This window comes from Vicugna pacos, chromosome 6 (assembly GCF_048564905.1).
Source record: "Vicugna pacos chromosome 6, VicPac4, whole genome shotgun sequence".
NCBI lineage: Eukaryota > Metazoa > Chordata > Mammalia > Artiodactyla > Camelidae > Vicugna > Vicugna pacos.
This window is the reverse complement of record NC_132992.1, coordinates 28,764,254-28,784,625: the sequence shown is the minus strand read 5'-3', so window position 1 is coordinate 28,784,625 and position 20,372 is coordinate 28,764,254. Positions and strand designations below refer to the sequence as shown.

The 20,372-nt window shown below is 42.1% G+C and overlaps 1 protein-coding gene across 19 annotated transcripts in view; it reads left to right on the top strand.

The window, feature by feature from the left end:
- The first annotated feature begins 11,837 nt into the window (after positions 1 to 11,837).
- Positions 11,838 to 20,372, top strand: part of FMN1 (formin 1) — a 432,624-nt gene continuing 424,089 nt past the window's right edge. For all 19 annotated transcript variants that reach the window (XR_012073400.1, XR_012073398.1, XR_012073396.1 and 16 more), the window contains exons 1-2: positions 11,838 to 11,928; positions 12,418 to 12,548. The gene's annotated coding sequence lies outside the window, so the exon portion shown is untranslated. The remainder of the gene's footprint in view (positions 11,929 to 12,417; positions 12,549 to 20,372) is intronic.

Sequence of the window (20,372 nt, the reverse complement as noted above, 5' to 3'; positions counted from 1 at the left end):
CTTTTAAAAAATCTATAAACTTCCCCAGTCATTTCTTCCAAGAACTCAGATTGCAAGAACTCTTTCAAAATTAACTTAACCCTTTAATTTGCTCCCAAATAAACCAATTAGCTTATTGAGGGAAATTACTGAGAAAGTAAAACAGAAGAAGGAGGTTCCTCCCAGCCCTCCTGTTTTCTTGAATTTAAATATATTTCATACAGTCAAGATAAAGTATCTTGTCTCTATCTGGTCTTACAGCTTAAATTATCAAGATGAACTAATTCTTGAATGCTGCCCTAAACCAATGATACTCAAATCTCTAAAATAAAACTTAAAAAGAAAGGAAATTCTAAGGATGAAGATTATCTTCCTATCAATTAATCTCCTCTCTTTCATATTCTAGAATTGTGTAAGACATGGGTGTTCAAGTCATGTACTCTCTGGCAAGAAGCCAATGAGTCTCTGCTCCAGCATGGAACTAGGTGAGTGTACTAGGGAAGGTAATGAAGCCTGTGATTAGCAGAAACATCTGGTTACCTTAGTCCTACCGCCACCTCCACTCCAAGTGTGAACTTGCTTTTATTTTTTTTTAGTTTTTAATCCTTTGAGGCATAATACTGAGGAGATTATTGATTTAAGAATATGTGGTACAAATAATAAACGCTAGAGAGGGTATGGAGAAAAGGGAACCCTCCTACACTGTTGGTGGGAATGTAAATAGGCACAGCCACTGTGGAAAATGGTATGGAGCTTCCTTAAAAAAATAAAAAAAAGAGTTGCCATATGATTCAGCAATCCCACTCCTGGGCATATATCCAGAGAAAACTCTAATTTGAACATGCACCCCAATGTTCATAGCAGCACTATTTACAATAGTCAAGACATGGAAGCAACCTAAATGTCCAACAACAGATGACTGGATAAAGAAGTTGTGGTACATATATACAATGGAATACTACTCAGCCATAAAAAAGAATGAAATAATGCCATTTGCAGCAACATGGATGGACCTAGAGATTATCATACTAAGTGAAGTAAGTTAAACAGAGAAAGACAAATATCATATGATATCACTTATATGTGGAGTCTAAAATATGATACAAATGAACTTATTTACAAAACAGACAGAAAGTCACAAACATAGTAAACAAACTTATGGTTACTAAAGGGGAAAGGTAGAGGAGGGATAAATTAGGAGTTTGGAATTAGTAGGTATAAACGTCCTGTAGAGGCAAAGTCATGCGTGCTTTAATATTAATTATATCATTTAATCTCATACCAGCTCTTTAAAGCTCAGAGAGATAATCTGAGATATGGTTACCAAACTGAGACTAGAGCAAAGATCTCCCATTTCCATGACCAGGATCCTCTTCACCAGCCCACCTGTACACTAAAACAAGTGCTAAAAAAATATTAATGATTGACTAAGTGGTACCTAAAGGCCTAGATAATTGTTTATATAAGAGATTTATGTATGAATGTGCCACAAACCCTGAAAGTTCCCTTTTCCCTATGAGAAGCTTCTGAAGGACCTAAAAGAATCTCTCTAGATTTCTATTTATGCCCTCCATCCAAGAACCTCTACTCTATAAACTGCTGTTGATTCCTCACCGCTTTCTACCTCCCCACCCAGGACCTTTGACTGATGCCCCTCCTAGACCTCTACCTGGCTCCAGTGTTTGCTTTGCCTCTGGAGATAGTCCTTGTTTTGTGCCTTGGTGCCCCCACAGACCCACACCTACTGAGCGTAGGATCCAGAAAACTCTAATGGCCACAGCTGCCTGAACAGCCCCTTGGCTGGGAGGAATGCTCATGAGATGAAGTTCAGAGTGACCAGCCTTGGGAAAAAAGGGATTATGGAAAGTTCTGAAAGGCAAAACCTCAGGATAGTAAGATCACATTTTTGTAATCCCTATGAGAACTCTCAGGAAGAACCTATATTTCTAATAGAAACTTAAGGGCTTTTCATTATTATGATTTATACAAAAAACAAAACAATAGGGTTCATAGAAAATGTTCCTTGAATGTAGAGACTGAGTCATATTTGCTCTTAGTCCCAGAGACTAGCACATTACATGACACACGGTAAGCCCACAACACTTTTTTTCAATAAAATCCCAACTTGTGCTTGTGTTCACTCAAAATCATAGAAAGACCAGGCAAGTTGATGGAAGAATCATTGAATATAAAAAGAGGTTATTTGTGTTTACCAGCTGTCTCTTCTCACACTCCTGCAGGGAGGGAGAGATGCATGAGCAAGCAATGACTCAGAATAATGAACTATTACAATCCAAGAAATCCTGGTGTCAAGTTTTGGAGAGGAAGCAAGGTGCTGCTGGCCATTCGTAGAGACAAGACTTGAAGTGGAGAGGAAGATAGTTTTGAAACTGTTAATATCCAAGGTATGATTCACCAAATTATTTTGTTCTATTGGAGCTATGTACACATAAGATGCAGAACTTCCTGAAGATCACCAGCCCTTAAGAATGACATGAAGTAGACTTCAAATGCTGGGATCACAGAGTGATCACTCTTTCTGTGCTGGTCCTTTATCTTTAGTAAATCTCACCTTATCTCTAGACAGACATTCACTCACTCACACCCACACACACAGATCCCTGACTCATTCTGGTTCAGGAAAGGGTACACAGGTACCTTATTACCCAGGATAACATTGGATCCAAGGTAACAGTGTACTTGATTGGTTCTGGGTAGATGGCACTTTTTTCATTTGCATCATTTAAAATATATCGTACAACTCCCATGTTAATTCTTACTTACATTTGAGTCATAAATCTCTTTGAGAACTAATTTAAAAAGCTATGGACTATCTTTCCAGAAAAATGAAGATAAGAACACAGGCACAATGTTTTTCAGACACACATAATTTCAGGACATTTATAGATACTTCTGAAAGAGAGCCTTAAAGTCTTCACATCAAAAAATCTCTGGGAACTGTGGGAAGAATATTTTTATGAAATAGGAATTATCATTACATAATCAATCTACTGATGCAAGTATTTATGACATGGGTTGTTGCAACTCAAAGACCTTTGAGGAAGGTCAGGCAGGAAACCTAACTGAATGACTCAGGGAGGACATAAGGCATTGGCCTTGAAAATGGTAGGGATGTGAAGGCCTGGTGAGCTCATACCCCCAGAAGAGGCAGGTGCTCCTCAGCTTACCACTTGGCATGTAGGTTCAGTATTACCAGAATTTAGATTTTTACCGAAAGATAAAAATCTAGATTTTATTATATTTCCTGATTTTCACCAGACTGTGCAAGCAAACAAAAGATGACTAGTTACACTTCCCTAGACAACATTTAGTTAAAAATGTTTTAATGTGCAGAAAAGAAGAAAGAATTATGCAGTAAATACTCATACACTCATCACCCAGTTTCTGTAGGAAACTATTGGCGTTTCTGCTTGATCAGATACCTATTCATCCAACCATCCATCCATCTTAATTTTTATGAATTTCAGGACACTCTCACTGAAACACTTCTGGTTGCTCATATTTTGGTCTCTATTTTGATCTATTTTTATTTATTTACCTGCATGTATGTGTGCATGTGTATGTATGTGTGAGTATGCACACACCCAAATGTATGTTTTAAATGAAGCTTCTGTGTCTGAGCTTATATGTTTGGGATATGAAATAATTAACCAGTAGCACCCCTGCACTGCTGTGGGTAGGACCGAAGCTTGATGGTGTCATGGGAAGCAGGTGAAATGGATGAGGGTGGGAAATAATACGGGGGCTCAGAATCCAGTTTTTGCATAGATTCAAATCTGGGAGTTACTTTTTCTGCCTAAAATTGAGAATAAAAACAACCCTCCCATGGCCACAAAGAGAATGCAAAATGCTGAATGTGGAAAAGCGCAGCAATGACCTAATCGGGTAACAAGGTGTGCAGAGCACACCCTCCCGAGACAGAGAGGGATGGTGAGAGGAAGGACACGCGATCAGACAAGCTGTTACTGTGGTAATTAGTGTCAAATATTTTCCTGATCATATTGGAGAGAAGCAGAGTCCTCATATAATAGCACAATAAATAGACACAATAAAAGTGAAATGTGTATGATCACATTCTGATCGTACCTTCATGTGCTGTGCCAAGCAGAGTGCTAAGTGCTTTGCCACATTTTAATTAAAAAAAAAACAGAAAAATCAAATTATGAGGTAGGCACAGATGAAAAACTGAGGTTTAGAAAAATCTTGAATCTCAAAAATTGCCCTAATAGGAAGTGGCAGAACTAAGACATACACTCTGGTCTGTCTCCTTCCAAACACATCCTCCTAACCACACAATTAAACTGAATCCTCTAAAATGTTTCAATATTGGAAACATGCGCCTTGGGAACAGGATATGACTAGAATTAGCTACAACATTTGTGGGACCTGGTGCAAAATGAAAATGCAAGGTCACTTTCTCAAAAATTATTAAGAATTTTGAGAGAGACAGTAGAGCATTACATGATGTGTGGGGGCCTTCTACACTTGGGGCTCTGTGTGACTACAGAGGTCACAGGCCCATGAAGCTGGACTTGGATTTGGTGTTAGAATATGGACCTGAGACCCCCAGAAGGTCATTTAAAGAACAGAAGCTAGGCAAAAGAAGATGAATCAGTGCAGACCAGAAGAGAGAACATTAGCTCTCAGGTCCCCCAGCCTCTTTCATCAGCTGAAAGTAGAAATTTATACTGGAAATACACTTCACATTGTATTTGTAGTTTGTGGCTTATAGATTATATAGTAAAATGTAAGTAGAATTCAATTTCTTGGCTTGTTGTTTCATAAAGTTCTCAAGTTAAACAACTATTCCAGTGTTGTTGTCGTGGGTTCTCTGGACTGAGTCCTTCCTGACCATTGCTGTCAAGATTGTGGTGTCCCAGTGCATGAAAATAGGTAAACTTCCCTGTCGCACTGCCACACCTCCCAGGCCTCTCCCACAGTTGTGGCTTTTGCCGACCATATTGTGTGATTTCAGTTCCAGGCAACGACATGTATGCTACATGTGATTTATGCATAAGCTCCCGCAGCCCTCACATCCCCTCAATCACAGTCTTGATCTTCCAAGATCAAGACCCGTTTGTACAGAAGGGGCTTAAGGATAGAAGGGAGGCAAGTGAGTCACTGCATGTGATGCATGCTAATGAACACAGCTGTCCTTAGGCAGAACGATGAAGCTGTCAAACTTATGTTCAAATTGCTTCTCTCTGCTTCCCTACTCTCCTACTGGTCATCCTTTTCTCCTTGGCATGGAACCTCCTCCGAGGGTCCTTTATTCCTACTATTCCTTTGCCTCCTTCAGATTGGCTGATTCCCCATCAAACCCAGACCTGACTTTGCTTTCCTCTCAACAGGTGTTAGCTGACCTCTCTCTTTCCCTTAGGCTGTCCTATGTGATTGGCCAGGAGGAAATTAATCTCATGCATTCATTTGTGCCAAGACTAATGGCTAACACTAATTTGATGGATTGCTCTCACATTTTAATTCCTTAGCTCAAGGATGAGTGATGAGGGTACATCAGGTACTCAAGCTGAATCTTTGCAAGAGCACCTCCAACAGAGGGGCTATTTCCACTGCCTTTGACTGACATTAACAATAGCATACGTATTGTACTGAGAGGAAAGTCCTGTTCTCCATGAAGCAAGTGAAACAAAAAGGGCAATAAATATTTGTTCACTGTTAAATGAAAATTTCAATGATATACTTCCTGCTTGTCAAATATTGAAGTTAAAAAATGAATGTTGTTGAAGATAAAGTGAAATTGGCACTCATATACAGTGGAAGAGAATAAACTGGTGCATACCTTCTGGAAGAATAAGGTCAATGGGCCCTGCGGGGTCTGACCCTGCCCCTCTCTCCAGTCTCATGTCTCACCTCTCCTTCTAGCTCTGAGTCTATTCACACTGGCTTCACTCAGCTCTTCAGCCGACCTCATGTTCCCTCCTGCATGTTATTCTTTCTGCCTGGGTGGTTCTTCATCCTTCTTTTGACTAATCATTTCCTGCTCATCCTGCAGACCCCAGTTTAAGAGTCACCTCCCCAGGAAGCCTTCTCAGGCCACCTCCCCCTCCCCCGACCCCCAAGTCTGCACAGACTCCCTTATATTCTGCTTTTCGGAACCGCATTCCTTTCCTGGCGGTATTTAGCTGAGTGAGTCATGATGCTCTCCTTTGTCTGGTTATACTACTGAACTGTCTCCCTTTGTGAACTATAAGCTCAAAGAGGGCAGGTTTGTGTTCACCTTTCTATCCCCAGTGCCTAGAAGAGGGCCTGGTATTTAGAAGGGGCTTAAGAAACACTTGTGGATTAAATCAACAAACAAATACTTGCTGGATTAAATAAATGAATGATGAGATTATGATCCATTTTGATTTTTCTCCTTTGTGCTTTCTTGTATTTTTAAAATTTCAATGATCATGTGATACTTTTATAATAAAAAGAAAGTCATTTTTAAAAAGCTTTTCTTTTCCTTTAAGGCGGCAGCTGTTCTCTGCAGAGCCTGATGCCTTTGGCACTGATTCCTTGGATTGGTACTGTTCTAGGAGCCTGAGCCATGGAACAGGGTTATGCTGCATTGTAGGAAATCCTGCCCCAGCTGGGGACAATCTTCCCTGTCCATCACCTCTTGGTTTTTGGCCACAAAGCAGTGGATTCAGTCTTCCGCTGTGATCTCTCCTGCCTTCAGAGAGGCAGCCTAGTGGCTTTCATGACTCAGCAGATGACCCTTTGACAAAGCAGCGTACTTGGCTGGTCTGCCAGCTAATGATGAGACAGTGGGGTTTTACCGAGTGCAAGTCTTGCAGTAGTATCTGAGGACGTGTCTCTTGGCATGAAACCCTCACATCACTCCACTCCCCTTTATTCAAAAGAACTTTAGTCATTATGATTTCTCCTGTCATGTCAAACCTAAGCTTTTCCGGGGAATTAACATGAGAGATTTAAAGGTTTCAGCTTGAGACTCAAGTTCTTACTTTCTTCCTACAAACTGACAGCATAAATGCAATAATGGTTGTAGCTACGTGAGAGGAATTTCTCCATATGGCGTGTCAGGTGGCATTTGAGATATTTTTAATACTTCTGTAGGCAGGTTAAAAAAAATCTTTCCAGTCTGCAAACATTTTACCAGCCTCCACAATGCTCACCTACACACTGCAATGTTATGGGAAAAATTTGTCATTTCCAATCCTAATGAGTTGGAGAATAAATAAATATGGATGATGCATCAGAAGGGACTGAGCCCCCTCAATCTAAACAGTTATCATTCTGGTGGGCCGAATGGGCATCTAAATAACATTCAATCGTTATTTAAGTTCTGGCTTTTCCACGGCCTGATTTATCATTTCTCAGACTATGAATCCACATTAAATGACAAAGTGCAGCACAAAGCCTTGTTTTTCTGAGTCTTAGATTCCTGGATACACATGCTACAGAGATTGGCATCTTAACACCATTAACTATATTTGGGAAATTTGGGGTTGATGAATAGTTGCTGATTGACAGAATAGCATCTCTACAAGAATAAATGTGGCAGCAGGCAAGATGTATTTATCTGGTGTTGAGATGCAAAGCTGATTACACAGCCGAGGGCAAATGAGGTGGAAACATCTTGGAGATTAGGTTTGCTCCCTGTGTCCTACATTTCAGAGGGATGTGATCATTGGTTTCATGTTTAATGTTTCCCACAGACAGCTCTTCTCGGGGTTGAAATAAATGCAAAATCTATCCTGGAAATTGTTGTATGTAGAAATTTAGCTCAGTCAGGACAAAGAACAACAGTGAAATTAGTGGTCTCATGGCAAGCGTTCTGGGATAACCATGTCATCTCTTCTCTGTGACAGATGAGGACCTGAGATCCAAACTGGGTAAGGTGATTTGGGCCACAAAGTTAGTGTAATGAAATGTTGGTCCCTTTCTAGAATTACCTGTTACACTGTTGTATCCTGTCAGAGCACAGTCCTTCTTTGTGAGGGGGAAAATCCATTTCCTGGGAGTGCTCACTGGCTGCTCTTCCAATCCCTGTTTCTGTCATGTCTCCCCAAACTCACTTGCAATGTCTAGTCCCCAGTTTCACTTCAGCTGATCTCTCTCCTTGGCCACATATGGGTTCTACAGACGCCTGCTCTCTGACATCAGCTCAGGTAAAAGAAACTCCTTGCTCCTGTCTGGTCACATAATTAGAAGGCGGGACTCTGAGGCCACAGATTATGCCACCTGCCACATCTAATTTCTCCTTGCCTCCCCCCACCCCACCTAGATTGGAGTCCTTCCAAATGGAACCACCAAAATGTTTGTGCCCTTTTCTCTGTGTCTGGCCTCTCTGCTTCTTTTTCAAACATCTCTTCTGATTTTTCTTTGACACTGAAGTAACTCACCTCAGGGATGGACAGAGGTACCATTGAACAAAGCAGATCACTTATTATATGCCAGGCATTATGGGGATAAAGAGGTAAACCACAGTCAGTTCTCTCCCTCAAGGTGCTTTGAACCCAGAGGAGGAAACAAATATGTCTGTGGCCCTTTATGAGGGACAAGGGGTTAAGAGAAGTACAAACGATGTGCTACAGAAGCGCAGAGCTGGAAGTGAACTCTGACAGGGAAGGAGGGAAAACCTCAGGGAGGACGTGGCTTGTGAGCTGCAGCTTAATGGAGGGAGTACCTGTTTATCTTCTTCTCTGAAAGGAAAGGTTTAGTGACATCCATGGTTTTCATTGGCTATAGAAGGTCACAACAGTAGGACTGAGAAGCCTTGCGTATTTGCAAGATCCATCTGAGTCTAGAGCCTGGCTTAGGTTTCTCTTTCTCCCTTTCTTGTAGGAAAGGGATGGCTTCAACTTTTGAGGGGAGTTGAGAGTTAGTGATCTGTGAGCCATAGTAGTAATGTTTCTTGCTGTGAGAGGTCATGGCAGAGGAAAAGGGAATGTGTGCATTGCAGATGTTCCCCTCCCATCATCTCTCCTTCCTTCCTCTCCCCAGTCCAAGGTCAGGAGAAGTCCTTTTGGGCAGTAAGCTGCTGGAGTTACTAAATGCATTTCACACAAGCTAAACAGTCCTTTAGTGCACAGGAATCACTGGGGATGTTTTATTACAATGCAGATTCTAATTCAGTAGATCCTGGGTGCCCCTGAGATTCCGCACTTCCAATAGGCTTCCAGGTGAAGGTGATCCTATTGGTCTACTGACCACACAACAGAGTGAATGTCACTATCTCATTTCACTAGATGTGAACTAAGGGGTAATGGAGAGTTTGGGAATGCATGGGGAGTTACATGAAACCCTTCTATCTACCACTAAAGGCTTAAAAAGAGGACATGTAAACATTACATGAAGCCCAAGTAGGCAGAAACCATTTTTCTGTTTTCTTGGTTCCACTTAGAAAGTAGACTACTTTGGTAAACAAAATGACCAAATTCAGTATATAAACATTCATATTACATACTTCAGAGAGGGGTACGATTCTACGGGGATTATCAGTGATAGCTTCTTCCCTTAGGAAGGCAGAATGGTGCACTGCAAAAATGTGGGTCTCTGGGTCAGAAGGATTTGGGGTTAGGACTCTCTCAATTGTATAACCTCAAATGAGTTATCATTCTCTCTAATCTGTTTCTCATCTTTGGAATGAGGATAATACCTACCCTGCTGGGTGGTTGGGAAGACTAGCAATTATGTTTGCAAAGTGATCTCTTCAAGCCTGATCCAGATTGTGTGTCCTCAACTAAGTTCTGCTTCACCAAAGTCAGGAAATGGGTTTCATTGAAATGGATAGCCCCAAAGTCTAGTACACAACTAACATATATTAGGCCCTTAGTAATTGTTTATTAAACCACGAGCATGTACAACCCTAAATGTCTATACCACTAACATGTTAATTAACATATACCCTTCTATTATCTATAAACTTTAACTTATTTATATTTTGTCTTGATAAATAACCCCTTTGGAAAAATATTTTTCTCCTTCTCTTTCTCTTTAAGCCACTTCCTACACACTCTTCCTTCCCTAGCTTACAGCAATTACATGTTTCTGAATTTGATTAAAGGTTAGAATAGGGTTTGTGAATCTCTTCAGAAAGCTTTTGAAACAATGCTGGGAGAAGACTTTGGGTTATATCCTCTTTTTTCTTTCTAGAACAAAGCTCTTATGGCCATAATACTATTTTGCTGATTTACTCTAAAAGATTGCTACTTTAGTTAAAATCTAATTAGACTCAAGCCGTGGAAAAATTTACTTCTTTCTCAATCACATCCCTTTTCTATGAGCAAAGCTGACTTGCAATTGCTCCAAATGTATTTCAGAGGTGAGACTCTTGGAAGTGCTTCTGAAGCTGCAGTTTCAAGAAGTGTGGGAATTGGGTCCCTCTAGAATAATTTTTCAGGTAAAATATTTTAAAAAGCTTCTAAGTAATGAGTTTGTTTAATGCTTTTTGTTCTTCTAATTGATAATGATGGGTTTTAAACAGAAGTATTGACCTAGTATTGACTCTATTCCTAATTTATTATGTGACCCGGGGGCAATTACTTGCCCTCTCTGAGCTTCAGTGTTCTTATCTAAAAGGTGGAATTTACATAAGAAGATGTGGGGATTGAAGGAGATAATTATATATAAAGTGCCTATTAGTGTTTGGCTAATATGAGTAAGAATAAATCAGATTTTCCATAAACTACTATTTCTAGGAAAAAAAGCTGAGAAAAAAATCACTTTAAAATAACTTCCCAATTTTTTTCACATTTATTATTTGAACAGAATATTATTTGCACAGAATCTCAGAATAGATTTCTCTTCTTAAGTGTCAGATGGATGATAAATTTGCATTTATCAGAAGTAGATTAAAGGCAAGGCCCTTTCTTGCCTACCTGCTTGGAACAGATAGAAATGCCACCAAATCACAGACCAAATCACTGAATCACCAAGGCCTCAAGTCCTCTTAAGAAACATTTGAAGGTAGTTCATTCCAGCACTGATTAGACACTTAGGGGGAAAACCGCTTACCTTGGCATCAAGGTGTACACTGATTCACTGGCACAGAAACAGTGGCAACCAGCTCTTGAACGCCACGGTTTCCCAGTAAGCAGGTAGCCTCCATTTGTGACGCCCAGGCCTCTTGACATCCCGACTCAACCTTCCTTTCCTGGATCGCCCGTCCTAGCTCATATATTTGCCCAAACCTGTTTAGCTCTTAACTTCAAATAGTCAAAGTAGTTTACCTGCCACGGATTCTGGCTAAAGAGCTATTTGAAGGTGGAACTGGGAGTGTGAGGGAGGCTAACATTAGGGTTTGGGTTTACCTGTGGATTCTATTTCTTGAGTTTTCCTCCTTGGCAACTTGTAGCACTTATAATGGAGAATGGCTAGGCTGGAGGTTCAGGGGCAGTGGCCGTTGACCTGACCACTGGAGCGGCACGGCCTTGAGGGGTCTCTGAGGCGTGGGAACCTCCGGAACAGGGGCTCCCTTCCCGCCATAGCTTCGAATCAGTCAGTCCAGCGCTCGCGCTCGGAGAGGCGCCCGAGGGGACAGGCAAGCTGGTGTAACGGGGCCGGGGATTGGCTGTTGCACCTTAGACCCTGCCTTGCGAACACCGCCTCCTACTGGGCAGCCTGGACTTCCGTTGTCCAATAATCTTACCGCGCCCTAGCCAGGCTCATCGGCTCCGCTGCTGATTGGACGCCGTCTCCTTCCACACTACCTTGCCGTCCGCCCGCCCTGGCGCCGCTGCGAGTTTCCATTGGTCGTCAGCCCTGCCGATCAGTCCACAGCTCACCTCCCCCAAACAGCCCGTCGGGCCGGCGCGTGCTGGGGAGGCGGGGCCTCGTGGCTAGGGGCGGGGCTGGGGCGGGGCCTCGACGGAGGCCGGCGCAGCGGCAGCTTCAGGCTCTGGCTCTGGACTCCAGCGCAGCATCCTCGCTGCAGCCGCTACCGCTGCTACACCTGGTCAGGTAAAGAGAGCCTTGTCTGTCCTGCTGGCTGTCTGCCCCGCCTCTTTTCCTTCCCGACAGAAGGCCACCTGCTCCGCCTTTTGGGGCTTCAGGGCTCTCGAAAGAGGCGTCAAATCTGTTTTGCCCGGCTACCTTATCTTCCTCGCCTTCTGCGTTCGTTCCTCCAGCTCAACTCAGAGGCTTTGAAGTGGGTTGTCGGGGCTCCCCGGGTCTTCCTAACGCTCCTCACTACAGAACTGCCGTTAACTCCCAGCCCTCTTGACCCGCCAGTGCAGCCGCATTCCCAGCTTGGCACAGGACGGGTGGAAGAGCGGGCGGGGGAGGGAGGGACGCAGCGCTTTATTTTGAAGGTGGATATGCTTAGTTCTGAGGGGTGGGGGGTGGGGGGAGTCCTTCAGTGGCGTTGGTTTGGGAACGGAAGCTGCATCACGGTTATGATTGGCAGTGACTGAAAGAATATCTGTTGCTGCTTTGTGCTTATATTTATAGGTGACATTCACCATCACTGTTTTCTTCTTTCATCATCATCATCATCACCAACACCCCGACCACCACCATCAATATTCTCTTCCTCCATCAGAGCTCTTCAAGTTATACAAAAGCAGACTCTGTTCAGGCATGTAAGTGCTGACTTCCAAATAAAAAGCAATGCCCTTGCCCCCCTGAGGCCAGAGCCAAGTCCTCCGTTAATTCAAGGACAAGTAGCTGGGACCCGGGTTTGAATGGGAAGAGTTTCCTTATCCCCATTTGCGGTTGATATTGCCGCAGAAAACCCATTGTTTTAATCATCCACCTGCTGCTTGCTGGCTCCTGGAGTTTGACATTGGCACTCACAAACACCTGATGGGTTGAATGCAGAGTCCAGGACCGGTGGTACAGGCCTGTGCACTATGGGTACTTCAGTCATGGAGAGGTGACTGTTCAGACCTAAGCCTTTAAGAGGACCAGGTCAAGTAGCTTAGCATCTGACTTTCTTCCACAGCGGCTCTAGCTGTACTAAAGCATGATCCATGTTTGCATGTGGGGTATGTAGCATTGTGTGCTGTGCCTCCTTGGGGGAACCTAAGTTCCTGGAGAGAGAATTATGCTGTGTTGTCTACAGCAGGTAGCTTCTTAGGGGCACACCATTGGTATTCAGCAGCCTGGCTCAGCTGTTCTTAGGGCTTACTGCAAGATCACTTGGATCTCAGGCTTATTAATGTTTATTCAGGAGAGCAAACATCATAGCTGAGGGTTGCCTACCAGATTAACTATCATTGTAGATGACAGAACCTTAAAGGTGTTATAAAAGTCCCAGGCTCTTCTTGGTCAGTGATATCTAACCATTAGTCTCCTTTCTCTCAACTGTGTTTATAGTGCAGTAGGACCAATGAATAAAATGCCTTTAGATATACTGCAGAAACAAGGGAGCAGTGACTTCACTGGAGGGAAACAATGGATAAAAGTTGGGAGGCAGTATAGCATGATGGTTAAAGTCCTGGACCTGTAACATGGGTTCAAGTCCTGGACCAACCACTTACTAGCTGAGTGGGTTTTGGCAAGTCACTTACCCTTTTAAATTTAGCTTGTCTATAAAATGGGAATAATATTACCTGCCTCCTAGGGGAAGTTGTTGTTAAAATGCTCTCTAGTTCCTGGCACATAGTAAGTGGAAAATGAACTGTAACTGTTATTAATAATACTTGTCAACAAGAATCTTCTGCCCTTAAAACATGCACTTCCAAACCATTGTCTTTCTCCCTCCTTTTTTGATCTCAAAGGTGATCTTAATGTGGGATAGCTATCTTTGGGCCCCTCTTAGGATTCCATATTAGAGAGGTGGCATGTATTCGGACAGACATTTCTCTCATCAGCCTGAGCAAATGCTTAGCAATCTCTATTAAGATACATTAAAGATGCAACTTCAGAGAACATTTCTGCACCTCTGGGCCTGTCCTAGGCTGCTTCTTCCTCCCTGGTTGTTCAGTGCACCAAGTTGGTAAATTATGCTTTTTACAGAATTGCTAGTGAATGCATTGGCTTTTGCCAGGAATAGCAAAACTACTTTTCTTCAAATGTCCCTGGGAATTGCAGAAACTCTAACTTACCAGCAAGGGAGAACTTGTTTTATAATATTTTTATTCTCTAAAAATAATATGTTTTTCTTTGCCCTTGTAGAAAACAGCAAGCAGTTACTGAGTATCAGTGTGGTTCAGTTTTCTTATATAGAAAGAGAGGTGAACAATCATATCTGCTTTTTGGGCAACTTTGAAATTTAGAGTATATAGTCAATTATATTATTTAGGATATCTCCTGTGGTGTAGGATAGAAACCCAGCAGAAAGAATGCTAAGTAAAACTGAGCATTTGGGGCTAAAATAACTGAGCTCCAACCACACTCTGATGTCTTGGTGAGGAAGTTGGTCTACCCCCAGCTCCTAAGATTCAGATGCTTCTCTGGTTGCTAGTTTGTTTTCTGTCCCTCTGTCTCTGTCTCTTTCAATTCCCTTATTTCTGTTCATCTTTCTCTGTCTTGGCCTCATTCTTTCCTATCACAGACCTTGTCCCCTTGGTGCCTCCATAAGCTCTAGATTCATATCCATCCAGCTCTTTAATCCATGGATAGCCCCCTTCTCTTCAAGCTCCAAAATGAGTCTCAGGGAAGAACTGTAACCACTCAGTCCTGGGTCACAGAATGAATGTTTAGAATGAATGTTAGGGGTCCCATGGTCCTATGATTGTCTAGGGGTGGATCTCCTATCCAAGCCTGCCTTCCTCTCTAGACGTAAAATTGGTAGAGCTGTCCTCAAAGGAGGAGGGATGGGAGGAATGGGGACAGACTGGAACTTGATGTGACGATGGTAAACATCACTGATAGAAGATTCATAAACACTGCTCTCCTACCTCACATATAGTGACTCAGAGTCATTTCATGTTAAAGCTTTGAACTCATGCATGTCATTCCAGGGACTGGTGTTTAGATGATCCTGCCTTTAATGGTTTTCTTATTAAAACCTTACTTGTATAATTGTGAAAATTTATCAGAGATATTTAATAATATGCAGTGTTGATAGATCATGCTGGGAGGTTGCTTATAATCATGTGTTGGAACTTTGTTCATCAGGAGCCATTATTTTCAGAGGCATGTCGTCTCTGTGTTAGAAATCAGCTTTATTCTCAGCAGGTCCCAGCCTGCGGGTTGTTAAAGTTATAGCCATTAATTTGATTTGCTAGATCTTGTAACGATGCTAAACCATGGGAACTGTATCTTCATGGAGCAAATATGAGCCTGCATCAACAGGCTGGCCCTGGGAGGGAGCTGAAGCATCCCTGTGTTTACTGTCTGTGTGGAAAGGCTGACAAAGCAGTCATCCATATGCCCTGCAATGTAATAATTACTGAGGTGGGAAGATGGGAAGAGGCTATGAACCTCCTTACCTTGTCAACCTATGAAAGCAAGCCTCTGGGAAATGGACCATCCCCTGCCACTTAGACTTCCCAAGTTCTCTGGCTAGATATGTAACATGTCCCTGAATCACCTGTATTTCTGTATTTCTTTAGGCTTTGAATGTATAATACTGTAGTTATGTATGGGTCTGGGGGAGGGAGAGTGGTCCTTTAGGCCACCTCACCTCACCTCTTTCCTGAAGTGACCTCTGTCATTCACCTCTACAGGAAGAGGCTACTGGGTTTTTTGTTCTTGTTTTTGTTTTTTAAACCAGTCCATCTATTTCCTTACCTTAATCGAAACTGACCTGTGTTCCAGCTTATTAGAGCTAGATCCATTTCTCCTTTCTAAAGTGTCAGAGGTTGTTGTTAAAGAACAGCATCTTTCATGTTAAACACTTTTTACCTTGGTTTTCTGAGTCACAGGCTATCAGGGGAAATATTTTTGAGGCAGACAGGACTTTTTTTTTAAACAAGAGAAGAGCAAACAGAAGTTAATAAACTTGTGTATCACGCTTCCATGTGGGGACACCCAGACATGAGTAACTCCAAAGGGTGGTTAGAACCTGGTCTTATACTATATATAAAAATAGATTAAATTTTTTTCCTTCTGTATAATACAGGGAACTATATTCAATATCTTGTAATAACCTTTAATGAAAAAGAATATGAAAATGTATTATATATATGTATATGCATGACTGGGACATTGTGCTGTATGCTAGAAATTGACACATTATAACTGACTATACTTCAATTTAGGAAAAAGAAAGAACTTGGGCTTAAATACCATCTCAGGCTAAAGGAAAAGGAGTTTGGGGCTTCTGGATGGGGGAGTCTGGTTATGGGAAAGTGACTGGGAAAAGTGTGGTGGACAAGGGTTGTTTAGTACAGTTTGCTGTGCAGATTTAATTCTGTGCCTTCTCCATTGATAAAAGCTAAGAGTTCTCTTCAGATCCTGGGAGAAGGAGACACCTTTTACAAATAGGAATTTCTTTTACAAGTGTAAATTTCCTTTACCAAAGGAAAACTTGTATACTGTTTTTAGAGCTTTTCCTGCATCCACTGGTACTCAGTGTTATTTAACTCAAAATAATCCATATGCCAAAGAGGCATATTTTGCAGTAGCATATTTGGTACCCCTCACTCTGCCCTTTGAAATGTCCCTTTTTTTCCTCAAGTTTTATATATCAAAATTGAGCTGGTAGCTATAGAGAACTTCTGATTGGAGTTTGTAAGATAGGAGATCTACAAAGGGGGAGGGAAAACAACCAACAACATAGATTGGAACAAGAATGAAAAATCAGAAAAGGACAAATATAAAGCATTGCCCTTTCTCATTGACTCAGTCTCAGTCTTGGAGTAGGTCCGTCCAGTTAAACATTTGTGTCTCATTTGAGGGGTCGGTGGTGTCATAAGGAATAAGGTAACCACCACAGTTAGGTGTCTGGATAGTGTCAGAAATCAGGTACTTAGTAAGGTGCATTTCTATGGAAACAAACAGAAACCAAAGATTAATGGTTAGAACAAAAATAAACCTAGCTTTTGAGTCCTGAAAGCAGCTGGTCAAGAAGATTTCTAGATGTTGGGCTCAAAACATCCTTTGATGGTGGAATGAGGACAGACAGTGGCAATTTGATGAATTTCCTGGTTCGCAGTTTCCATGTCTCTGGTGATAGCATTCCAGTGAACTTTTTAAATTTATTTTTTATTGAAATACAATTGATTTACAATGTTAGTTTCAGGTATACAGCAAAGCTGTTCGATTATACTTGTACATACATATATATATACATACAAACACACACACATGTTTTCAGAGTCTTCTATTGTCCTATTATTGTTTATCTATTTTACATACAGTAATGTGTATCTGCTAATCCCAAACTCCTAATTTATCCTTCCCCTCCCTTTCCCCTTTGGTAACCATAGTTTGTTTTCTATGTCCTTGAGTCTATTTCTGGTTTGTAAATACAATTGGTATCTTTTTTTAGATTCCACATATGAGTTATATTATATAATATTCCAGTGAACTTTCTGAGTGACCTATACAGCAACAGGAATGAAGGTTGTATAGGCAGGACATCTGAATATTCATGATGGTCATCAGAATGTCGACATTAAAGGATAAGGAGCAGATGCAGCCAGAAGGGGTGAGGCTGAGGGGTCGTTATAAGGCAAGAAACACCATTGTGTTGTGACTGTCAAGGTATTGATCCCAGCAGGAGTGCTGCAGTGCATGTGTCTGTGAGAGAAGCACAGAGGACATGAGATGACCTGCAGACCAATATTTAAACGTCCATCCAACAGACCAGGCTGTGGCTGTTCTTCTTTAGCTATGGTTGCCCTGTTTTTGCTCCCATGAGTGTCCGTCCACACTCATCTGGGCTCAGATACTTTCTCTAGTGCTTCCCTCTGTGAAACACAGAAGGAAAAATATGGCTGTTTAAGAAAGAGGGAGAGACTGTCTACTTCCTGGAAGCTCACCCCAGTGGTCCACTCGCCATGGTAATTTTGGTAAACTGTAAAGTTTCGCGAACCTTGACATTTGCACAGATGAAGTTCCAGTGAAGTTCTCTGAGAGAATGGCATCATCTGTAGCCAAGAGGAGGCCCTTCTGAGCAGCACGTAGATGATCGTGGCGCCACCTCACGCTCCCTTAGAGCTCTTTCTGGTGTCTCAGTTCCTCTGAGTCTCACAGAGCAGCTTTGCTGCTCTTCAGTGTTGTAGAGGTGGCTGAGCCACGATGTCTTTCGGAATGACAGTTGCTGTCATGGCATTGAATGATCTTTCTCTTCTGTGAGACTTACAACTGGGTAAATAGAGTCATGTTGAATGCGTTCAGTCCCCAGGAGGCAGGAACTAAAACCTTTATTTGTCATCATTTCTGAAGGGTACATTGCAGCTTCACTCTGTTGTCTGATTGAAAGCTCACCCCTGTGGTCTCAGTCCTGTGAGTACTAATAAAACCAGTATCTCACCGTTACACCATGGCATCCATATAGCTCCTGGGCGTTCTATTCTGGGAAGGATGTTCTCAAGGTCTGTTCCAAGAGCAGGCAGTCAGTATGAATGTGTGTTCCTATGTGTCTGTCCTGTGCCTGATACAGGAGATTTAAGCTCCTAACCTTGGTTACCTCTGTGCAGTAGGTAAGTGGTACTGTACCTCTTGTATAGATGGGCAAACAGGGCTGGGAGAGATTGCCATGCTTGCCTGAGGACATGGCTGTAAAAGGAGCTGGGTTGTATTTACTCTACCTGCTGGGCTTGCTGTCCACCTTCTGTCTGTGCCCTCGTAAGCCACAGAGAACATTCCTGGCTTTAATTTTTTTTTTAACTTTCAAAGCAGAATAAACCATAAATACAGTGCAGATTTCTGGGTATGGATTTAGTAAAGAGCAAGAGTTGCTGTTTTGAGGCATTAAAATGATTATCCTTTCTCTTTTTTAGACAAAGGCAGCCACTTTAGAATATTTTCTAAGCCTAGTTCATATTTGGAAAGCTTTGCGAATAATTTTTTAAAAGCCTGCAGGTCTGCAGAAAACGGAATTCATCTGCAGAACTGGCACCCATCCCGTCCCCACTTGCCAATGTCCTTGTCTCCTTTTATCCCTGTTTCTGCCATAGCATCCTCTCCCGGTTACTTACTAGGGGCTTATGAACCCACTCCTTCCTACCCACCCAAGCCCCAAATGGGAAGAGAACACATCACACATAATAAGGGGTATTGTCCTTGTGCTAAGGTCACTTTCTGGTTTGTCCAAAGCTGGTCCTGAGTTCTTTTCAGCTCTGAAAACAGGTTAATTTTAGTTTTCATGATTATTTAAAGAACTGAAACTCCATGATATCCCAAGTGTCATAAGAGAAACTGTGGCAGATTGGGGGAAAAAAATACATGTACCGTTTTCTTATGCAGCATTATCTTATTTCTTACTCTACAGTTCTTGTACCCAAGTTAGTCTCTAGGTAGGTGACCAGCTTTTTTTTGAGCTGTACATAGAGAAAACTGAGATGGGAAAGTAAAAAGTGACTTGCCCAAGGTCACGCACAGTCAGTCGCACAGCCAAGAATAGATCCAGGTCACCCGACTCCTTGGGCTTTGTTCATTACATCACTCAACTTCTCTTCAGGAAGTAACAGCCCTGCCAACCACAAAAATGAAAGGGCAGTCAACTGTCGGACTCAGGTTTGGGGGCTTGGTCCTTTTTTAAATTTTACTTTTGGTTAAAACATGCATCAATAGCTGCCAAATTGTAGCACCATTAGCTGGATTTAGGATCTTACTTCACCTAAGGCAGAAGTTGTTAAGAAAAACAAAATTCTGTATCTATAGTCAGTAACACTGTGTTGTACACTTGCCAGTTTAAGAGGGTAGATCTCACGTTAAATGTTCTTATCAAAATAAATTAAAAATTGCCAAAAGATAAACACAATTTGATAGCATAGTCACAGAATGAGCAACTGACAAAGCCAAAGGGGAGGTGGCTGAAGATGCCAAAGTGGTTGCTAGGGAGCTTGTGCCCAAACCACGTCGGAGAAGGAAGAAATACACGAAGAGGAGAGGAGGGGTATGTTGTCTAAGAGGTATGACATGGACCCAGGAAAATAGCATCAGGAAAACCAAGGTCATGAATAAGAGGATTTGAAAAAACCACTAAGGCAGTTTTTATGAAAGAGGCTTTTCACGTTACAATCAGTGCATGATGTATAGATTTTGCTGCTTGAATAAGAGGAGGTCAAGTTCACAGAGAGAGAGAGGAAGTAGAACTACTCAATTCTCATTTTGCTCCCGTCTCTTCCATCAAGTGTAGTCGATGGGAATCTCCATCTACAAAGACAGGTGTATAAAAAGATCTCACCCCTTTACTTGTTTATGAACCAAGTTCATTTCTGTTTCAAGCCTCTTCCTTCTGGGAAGGTGACTTATTGTCTGTCCTTCTTAGGGTCACAGACACACATCCCCAGAGTTTTGTCCATGCTCCAGGGAGCTGATACAGTGGGGCAGCATCGGGAGAGGGG